The sequence below is a fragment of the Hemicordylus capensis genome, chromosome 1, assembly GCF_027244095.1.
Source record: "Hemicordylus capensis ecotype Gifberg chromosome 1, rHemCap1.1.pri, whole genome shotgun sequence".
NCBI lineage: Eukaryota > Metazoa > Chordata > Lepidosauria > Squamata > Cordylidae > Hemicordylus > Hemicordylus capensis.
In genome coordinates this window covers 206,660,585-206,670,572 of record NC_069657.1, presented here as the reverse complement: position 1 = coordinate 206,670,572, position 9,988 = coordinate 206,660,585, and the positions used below count along the sequence as shown (strand labels likewise).

At 41.4% G+C, this 9,988-nt stretch overlaps 1 long non-coding RNA gene across 1 annotated transcript; it reads right to left on the bottom strand.

Moving 5' to 3' along the window:
- Positions 1–3,456: 3,456 nt before the first annotated feature.
- On the bottom strand, positions 3,457–7,643 carry LOC128339759 (uncharacterized). The gene is made up of 2 exons (XR_008313202.1): positions 7,532–7,643; positions 3,457–3,695 (listed from the first exon to the last, which is right to left on the bottom strand). It is a non-coding gene; the product is annotated as an uncharacterized LOC128339759 (long non-coding RNA).
- Positions 7,644–9,988: the final 2,345 nt, after the last annotated feature.

The window sequence follows — 9,988 nt, the reverse complement described above, 5'->3', positions numbered from 1 at the left end:
AGTTTTCTTAAGAGTCTTTGATAAGGAACTTTTTCAGAAGCTTTTTGGAAGTCCAGGTAGACTATGTCAACTGGATCACCTTGATCCACACACTTGTTGACTCTCAAAGAACTCCAAAAGTTTGGTGAGGAAGGATGTACCTTTGCAGAAGCCATGCTCATTCTCCTTCAGCAGGGCCTGTCCTCCTATATGCGTAACAATTTTATCTTTGAGAATCCATTCCACCAATTTGCCCAGCACAGACATTAAGCTAACCAGCCTGTAAATTCCTGGATTTCCTCTGGATCCTTTTTTGAAAATCGGTGTTATAATGGCTACTTTCCAGCCCTCTGATTCAGAGCAGGATTATAGGTATAAGTTACATATTTTCATCTAGTTGTCTAGTTTCATAGATGGAATTTTGAATCAGCATTCATTGTTTCTGACATAATAAATTAATACATATAATTTATTACCCCTGCTAGCTGAGCAAAGAGGCACCTTTTAAAAGTGATGATTCTCTTTATTTAGCAGGGGAAGAGCAACTGGCCCTATCCATCCCCCCGCCCCCCATCTCTCTATGCACACACACGCGCACACACACGTACACACACACACCACTTTGGGAACTTTTGTTGAAAAGTGGTATATAAATATCTGTCATATTTGTATAATTTTTTTAATTGTATGACAAATTAATCCAATCCACACTATTGCATACTCTTGTCAGGAACTACCTGTATTTAAGACTCAGCTGAAGAATCTGCACAGGACTAGCCCACTTCTCAGCCATTTGAACTACAGCTGCTTTGCCAGGCATGGAGTTCTCAGACCTGGACTGACCCCACCCAGCCAGACTGTTCATTGGATCCTTCCAGGATATTAAGGCTTCTTGCCTGGGTTCAGGTTTTGCTTCATTTTCAAGGTCTTTTTGGTGTGTTTCTTGAGCCTGGCTTCTGATTTGCTTGACTCCTGGTTTAGCACTACATTTAAATTTGTCTTTTGCCCTTGGTTCTTGTTTGTCTGCTTGTCTTTGACCTTTGGCTTTAACTCTGACTCCCAGCATATTTCCTGATCTTGGTTTTGGTTTGCTCTGCTCTGCATTGATCTTGTTTGTGGTGTTGACTTCCAGCTTGCTTCCTGATCCCAGTTCCTGGTCTGCTCCCTCAGTCCTAATTCTCTATTGGGCCCTCCCAGTCCTGACTTCAGACTCTGACATATACTCCAGTGACTTCCCACGACTAACCTGACAGCTGTAAGAAGACACTGCAATCGGCTGCAGGATCAGGAAATCAATATTTGCACCCCTAGGCCCCAATGAAGATAGGACACACTTCGTTGGAGTAAATAAGGGCCACTTGATTATTGTACAGAGGTAATGGCACTTGCAACGGGGTCCCAACTAACCAGAGTGTGGGTACTCTTCTCGTGTGGTGGCCCTTCCTAGTGAAGGGCACCCCCACACCAGGGTGAAGGGCCGGGTCCTGATTTAGTCAGGCTCCAAGTCCTGACCTCCACTCACCCCGCCGAGGGGGGTGGGTGGTCCGACACCCCCCCAACCCAAGCCATCAAAGCTCTGAGCCGGTGAGTGGTGCCCCCTCCCGAGCAGGGACCATTCCCAACCTTACAGGCCATCAAAGCCCTGAAAGCCTTTTCCTTGCCCCCCCCCACCCACCCAACTTGCCCTTCAGTCAAGAGAGACTGATGACGAGGAGGCTGCCAGGCTAGCTCTTTCCTCCTGCCCCCTCTCCTGATTGGCCAGATCCCGGCCACGTAGAGGGGGCCAAGATGGAGTTGCCGTGCCTGCCTCTCAGGCCAGGCACACAACCCCACCCCCCGCCACACCGCTCGGGCGCAGGGGCAGGAAGCGGCAATACATGCAGTTCATGTGTCTGTTGACTTCCTGATCCTGCAGCGTATTGCACTCTCTGTTCCACATATTAAGTTGAAAGACAATATGTTTAAGTCAAGCCACTGGAGAGCTGGGAATCTTGTTCCTAAGAATTGTGCAAATTCAGACTACCAATTTAGGAAGACATCAAGATCTGCCTTCCCATGGAAAATTAGCATGTCAGCTTTCTTGCCAACTCATCCAGCAAATAGGTTAGTTTTCTGCATGTTGAAAGGTTTCCGCACATTTAAACTATTTTTAAAATAATTTTTTTCTGCATGTTAGGCTGTGCGTGAGAACTGCTGGGATTGCACTGCCTAACCCAGCTTTTCAACCCAGTTCTTATCTGGAGTTAAAGGATTGAGTGAGCCCTTAACCTGGACTACAGGATAATGTGTTCACAGGGGCTGTGTTCAGCCCCAGCGGACACAGAGATGGTGCCCTTCTCCTGGGTGAATCCCCCCATGCACAGCACATATCACGTGGTGCATTGTGGGATATCCAAAGGCCCGGGGCATGTCACCTTGGCCTCTAGAGCTCCATGCTGCACCACATCGCGTGAATCATCTGAGAGTGCAGATTGCACTTCTAGCAACATTCAAGCACTCATCTGGGGGGAAGGTGAGTTGGACCAGCCTCACCCCCCACCTGCCCAGTTGTGTGAAAGGCCCCACTGTGTGAACCTACATCATCAGTCTGAAATAGTTCAATTATTATTATTGTTATTATTGTTTTACATTTATATCCCACTCTTCCTCCAAGGAGCCCAGAGAGGTGTACATGGTTATATTTACCCTCACAACAACCCTGTGAGGTTGGTTAGGCTGAGAGATACGTGACTGGCCTAGGGTCACCCAGTGAGTTTCATGGCTGAATGGGGATTTGAACTCAGGTCTTCCTGATCCTAGTCCGACACTCTAACCACTACACCACACTGGCTCCAATCTCAAGAAATGCAATTTTTATCAGCATGTGTACACAATAATCCTAGCATTGGTGGGCACTTTATGTAAGTGATTGGAAAATAGTACAGTTCACACTTTGAATACTTTTAGGTTGGGGAGGTGTGAGAAGCAGAGGATTAATTATCTTTTTGATCGCTTATACTGCCATGCAGCTGAACTTTCACTGGCATCTTGCAATTGTGTATGCTTATGTATTAAAAAGTTTTTCTATTAAAAATTAACAATTCAGTTATTAATGTTATACTTAAAATTCTAGATAACCTATGACTCCACAACAATCCTTATTCCTGAACTGTGACAGAAAGAGCATAATTCTAGTCATTAATAATTACTAGCTTTAGTTGAAGGCAAGTTAGAAAAAAAAAATAGGTTCATGGAAAGGCCATCAATATAAATATTATTAGATGTTTTAAATAATAGTGTGGATAATATGTGTGAAAATAATAATAGTTACAAGACCCCTTCAGCCTAAGCCTGGTGATTGAAAGCTTCTTAAAACCTGTGTACACACATACACACTTAGCAAGCCAAATGAAAATAAATTTTTAACAAGAAATAAAACTAGTGGCAACAGGTCAATCAATGTTGAGTGAAAGCCATGCTGAATTAAAGACTAGTGCAAAAAGGCCTAGTTCTTTATTATTGAACATTAGGCCCAAACACATGAACATTAGGTCCAAACTACATGTGATATGCAACTGCATGTAACTTTGCGTTGACTGCTGTTTTGTTTTATCCGGAATGCAGCTGCAGGTGATTGTAGACTTGAGCAGAAGACTGGAGGTAGGGAAGAGGTGCTTAACTCTCTCTCCATTAGAGATTTTCCTGCTCAAAAGCCCTTCCAAGGCTGTTTTCTTCCCCTGTGGGAGAAAAGGTATGTGAACAGGTGAGCAGCTGAGGGTGGCAGTTTTGAGCAAAGGAACAGTGAGAAGAGAAAGTGTTTTGTGGCCCCTCCCACCCTCCAGCTCAACCTCCCAGGCCATCTCTTTTTAAAACAAAACAAAACACAAAGACAGTTTGGACATCACATGAAACCACAGGCAACCATTAGATCCTCCTCTCTTTAGTTTTCATTGTAATACCAATCTCAGTCTCAGTGATACCTGCAACATTCTTTCTTACGATCTATTATATTGTATTACTATATCATAACCTGTGCTGGCCTTAGACCATAATGAAGATTGATTGATTGATTGATTGATTGACATGCCATAGGTTGGGTTTTGTGGTTGTCCGCATGCGGGAACCTGAGGTTCTGTTCCAAAAATGATCTGACATTCCCGGCCACAAACCTGAATATGCACCCTTGATTGCTCTTTGGTTTTGCAGGCCCTAACTGCAGTTAGAAAGCAGCAATGTGTCCTCTGAAGGCTGCCGCTGCTTGGGAACAGAGTTGAGGGTAGGAAGTTCCCTTTCTCCATCCCCAATTGACTGCTGCAGCTGTCCTTCATGACAATAAGGAAGCCCACACAGCTAGTCCCCCCACCCCCAATCTCCTAGATTCCAGATTGGATCGTCTGGGTCCTGTTGGTTCCCGTTACATGCAAAGGCAGCCACAATTTGTTAAGGGTAGGAATCATGCAAATGACTATCAGGGCAACTCAGTCAGTGGCCTCAGGCAGCAGAACTGCAGGATCTGCAAGCATATAGAAAATTCCTCAGGGAGAAACAGCTCCCACCCTCGTCCACTCCTGCCCATGTCCCTTGCAACATTACATTCTGAGATGTGGGGGGCATTGTTTTTGCATTTCAGTTTTATGACTGGAGCCCCTTTTCTCTCACTCCATACAAATGAAAGGACGGGGGTAGCCATTCACTTGTGTGGAGTAGTGACTTGAGAATTGAGACCATCCTTAATGGGGTTGGGGCACAATTCTTCTCTTGCTTCAGATTCTCTTGACACGAGTGTCCACAGTAGGGGGATGGTGTGTTCTCTCACAAACACATGGTTTCCCTCTTGGAGCTTCTCATGATTCTGTTCACTTGTATGGAACATAAAAAATAGGCTGCAGTCAGGGAGCCCTCGAGGGTTGCCCTGGTTGCTCTTTGCTTGTAACAAAATGGTGGAGCAAGGCAGAGGGTGGGGAGAGAAACGTTAATTTTCACCAAGGACACGACATGAATGGAGCAGGCCCTGCACTAAGTCTCGGGGCAGAGTTCTTTCCCAGAAATGCTATTACCTCCGGTCCTTTTTCTTAGCAACATCAGGGCTGTAAACTGCAACCTTCTGCATGCTAAGCATGTGCTCTGCTACTGAGTTATGACATAATTCAGAAAACCTGTACACTTATTCCTAAGTCCTAGATGAGTGATCTTCACTATTTTTCAAGCAGGGGCCACTTTGGCAAAAGAAAGGAAAACCTTGCATGTGGGATTTTCTACTGTACTGACCTCTGCACAGTACTGCACTTTTCTCAGTGTGGAAAGGGTCTTTTAAGAGGAAAAGAGCTCTCTCTTAAGAGCTCTATGTGGAAAGTACTGGGAAGAGCTACACTTTCTAGCACTCTGCACACCTTCCAAAATGATGCAGGGCTCAAGAGGGTTCTGTTTCCTGTAAAGGAGCTTCCTCCCCAAGGGCTGCCTGCATGAGAGGATATTCATAGCCAAAGATCTCTTTTGAAGTTGACTACATGCTGGATATCTAAACAACCACATGGGAATACAAGGACCATGATTCATCACAATTAAGGTCACTGATGAAGATTATGCATCAGTTAAAATATGTTTGGTTTAGGCCATCAAATTGTCAAAGTACCTCCTTGCACTGTGCTACAAGCTACTTGTGTACAAGCTACTTGTGGAACAGTGTACCCCATACCTCAGATAGGGAAGTTTAACTCCTTTGAAGCTTAGGACTCCCGCTGAAGCATTCCCTTTGGGACTTTTCAATACATATTTTTACAGATCTTTCTACACATACTTGCAATGGCTTTTATCTTTACCATGGAGAGTATATTTTATTAATTGTCTTATATACATATTGTTTGGACTGACACTGGTTTTATTCAGATTACTTTTATGATCACATAGTACCTATCTTTTACAAAGTGAGAAAACAGATTGTGGATCTTAATTGTTAATATAATATAATATAATATAATATAATATTATATTATATTATATTATATTATATTATATTATATTATATTATATTATATTATAATCATGGCTTTTTACCCAGGCTTTTATATGATAGTCTCCACTCACTGCTGCTTCTTGTATTCTGTACTGTTTTTATACTAGTGTTTTAATTTAATTTTTAAAATCAGATTCATTTTTATAATTTTTTAACTCAATATTTTAATGTATCTTTTTTATAATATTGTTTATAAATTTTATTGTGAGCTGCCTTGGGATTTTCTTAATGATATAAATTTAACGATATAAATAGATAGATAGATAGATAGATAGATTTGTACTCTGGATTAAAACTAATATAAAGATATGGAATATATACCTGGTTTGGTGGGGGGAGCTCTTTTTGCTCACCAGCATAATTTTACTGAGTCATTTTACAAGGTGTTGTGCAGCCGTAATATACTGTGATGTTACCAATTGCAAAGAATGAGCCTTCACCACCATCTTTTCTGTAGGCATGGGCCAGCATCCCTATTAGTGTAATGCTTATGTAATACTGCTGTGCCAGGAAGTTGTGTTCCGGAGGTTCTTGTGATGATGAAAGATGTAGTTCAGCAACATCTGGAGGCCCCAGGATTGGGAACCACTGCTCAAGCGCAACATAGGGCACTAGCTAATTGTGCACATGTTACACTACCTCTCACACAATCTTGCATATTTCCCTGTGCAAGTTTTCTTCTAGCATTTGTGCAACAGTGCAGAACACCACAAAATGCTAAGAGTCATGTATACTCTTCCATCACATAGTACATCCCTAGTCTGGATGCTGCCCGTGTATTCTGAAAACCTGGGACATCTCCAGCTTCCAACAATTATTGCAATTTGAGCCACTACCTAACACCACTCCAGCAAAGAAAGGATACAAAGATCACATGGAAGGATTAATATTCTATGGCTATCATTTATATCAGTATCCTCCCAGCTTCTTGCCTAATGTATTTAATTGTTGGTGTGCAAACAGCTCATTATAGATTAATAAATACAGCAGAAGACTTGGACTGTGTGATTCTGAAAGAAAATGTGTAGGGAAGGAAGTCTAAAGAAAGACGGGCTTTTCTAAATAAACTCCTTTGAAATAATCTACTCAGAAAATAATCCAATGACCTGTTCAGTGACTCTCTGTGTAAATGCTAGACCCCTTTATTTCCAGCACTTATTGGTACTGATTTTCTGCAGCATTTGAAGCATGGTATGTGTGCACTAATGACTAGTTAATGTGTTGCAAAGCTAAAATATTGAGTTTCTTAAGTTAGCAGCTCACTTACATAAGCTAAGGTAACAGCTTTTTAGTTTGAAGACTTAATGAACACTTTTCAGGCATGTGTTATGATTATTACAACGTGTAACAGAATACTATCTTCTCTAATTAATCTGCAATTCCAGTGTATCATCATTGTGGAGATTATACAAGGAACAAAAGATAAAAACTCAACAAATGGAGTACGTGGCTTAAAATATTCTAGGACAATGGCAGGGCAAAGATTCTGAAACAAAAGAAAATTGTGTATAATTCTAGCCTTCTACAGTAGAAGCCTTATTATACAGACATTGCTTATACCTCCAGTTGCTGGATACCAGTATATAGTCGCACAGTTAGAAATGACTGCCTGCCTGTCAGAATTGACACTATGCTTGATGAGCCATTGTTCTCATTGTTTACTGAGCCATTGTTCGGTATCAATAGGGATGGAATGTACTGCTCAGTCCATTCCAGAAACATTCTGCTGGATCCAGAATTTTTTTTTAATCAGGTCCTCTTGGTGGATCCTGGAGTGTAGACGCTTTCAAACAGAACCCAGAATGGTTTAGACTTCTTGTCATGTCTGCAAGGTGTCTGGCTTGACATTAAATCAATGACATAATCCACTCAGTGAAGCATGGGAGGCCTTTGTATTTTCTTGGTGAATCTTCTGATACATCCCTGGGTTGATGATGTCTTCATGGCCTGAGTATATTCAAGACTGCACAAGACCTTGACAAGCATTCATGTGAGGCCTCTGCTGAGTTATGACTTCACATTGGCACAAAGGACTTCCAGAGCATGTCATTTCAAGGCCTATCATATCCTGGAAGTTGCTGGGCAAGGACACTGTGTCCATTACATTCCCAATCAAGTCCAGAAAAAGCCGTACCCCGCTCCCCACATCCAAGGCACCAAATACAGACAGGATCCTAGTTGGGTAGAAATTCAGCAACATCCTTAAGTATAAGTCAGCATATTCTACCTATACCTTGCAAAATCCAACCACTGTATATTGAGATGATGTTTCCAGTTGATGGGAATACCAGTTCACCTATTTCCAGTTAACTTCACATATTTCCTGGATCCTGGGCAAGAGAAAATGTGAGTTTTCATACAGGTGGTATAATATGCCAAGCACAGTTCGTATGGGGGGGAGGTGTGCAAGCTGTTTCCACATCCTGAGCTTGCTCATCTCCTCTACACAGGTTCTTTTCTTAATGGCATGATAATCACATGAAATTGAAAATAGGAATATTTTTGACATTCAGAATTGTGCAAGACTGCTCACATATTGTTTGGACAGCGTTGTTCAGGGGAAAGACAAAACAGAGTGTGCTTCTAGCCTGTTTCAGATGAGGTGGACTCCTGAAGATCGATTTATTGTGGATCTATAACACTTTCATCTGAGAGTAAATACAAATATAGATATAGATATATTTATATTTAAAGTTACATCATCAACCAACATGAAACTCAGTGTGAAGAAGGGCACAGCAGTGAATAGAAATATTGCCAAACACAAACTTGAAATACAAACTGGCAAACAACACTAAACTGTAGTTGGGTAAGCTGTGACTAAAGTATCGCATATCTCACTTCAGCACAGTACCATAAAGAAGTAACGGAGAATTTACAGATGTAGCTAAATGCCAGGAAATTTTAATCATGGCCTCTTTGAAGCAGCAAATACTTTTTAAAAGGCCATTTTTTGGAAGTTTGCCCACATCATATGGAGAGTGACTAACGGGGACCTAAAATGCATTTTACACTTTGAATGTTCTGTGATTGAACAGAGTGTTCATTGCAGATATAGAAAGATAAGAGGCCTCGGGTACAATTGTATTTGAGAACTCTGAGTTGTTCCTCATTGAGCTTCTGTTCATTGAATCCCAGTTTACGGCACCATCAGTGTGGACTGGCGAGTATTAAGGAATGTTTATCAGCAGAGAAACGGATGTTTAGCTGCAGTTGAGCCATGAATGAAACTTTTATGGGGAGCGGGGAAACCAAAGTATATTCCATGTGATTACTAACTCAAGTGAGAGATTAAAACGATGAGGTAGCACTGGTAGGATAGATTTAAAGGACTGATTATAGTTTTATTGCTTAAACCTGGCTTCAGAAATGTCACTCTTGTTGCTAATTGGTCAAAAGTCATCAAAAGAACACCTTTGTCTTAATTACGGAGGGTTTGTAGGTTTAACTGACTTGTTTTCTAGGCGTATGTAGCTACCAATAACCAAGGAACATTTAAAAAATGAATGTGTATTTCTGCCCTTATTTCTTTCTTTATATTTCTTATTTTATTTCTTTATATTTCTTTACATTCTTTATGTTCCTGTCATGCTTTGTAAGAGTAGAGTATGCTGTGGGGTGTGGCGTGTGCCAAACTGGTCTCTACCAATAACCAAGGAACATTTAAAAAATTAATGTGAATTTCTGCCCTTCTTTCTTTCTTTATATTTCTTATCTTATTTCTTTATATTTCTTTACATTCTTTATGTTCTTGTCATGCTTTGTAAGAGTAGAGTATGCTGTGGGGTGTGGCGTGTGCCAAACTGGTCTCACCATCGTGCAAGTATCATGGAATGATGAATGCATAAGTAACATACTTTGGTTGGTTCCTTTTCTGGAATCCTTTCCCATTATTTTCATTTCACTATAGTTCAGTTCAGATGTTCTAATTCAGAACATCAGATCAGTTACATCACCCTATTGCATGTGAATAATGCCAGGCATTTCCCCAGCCTTTGAAGGTCTTATGCTACCAGT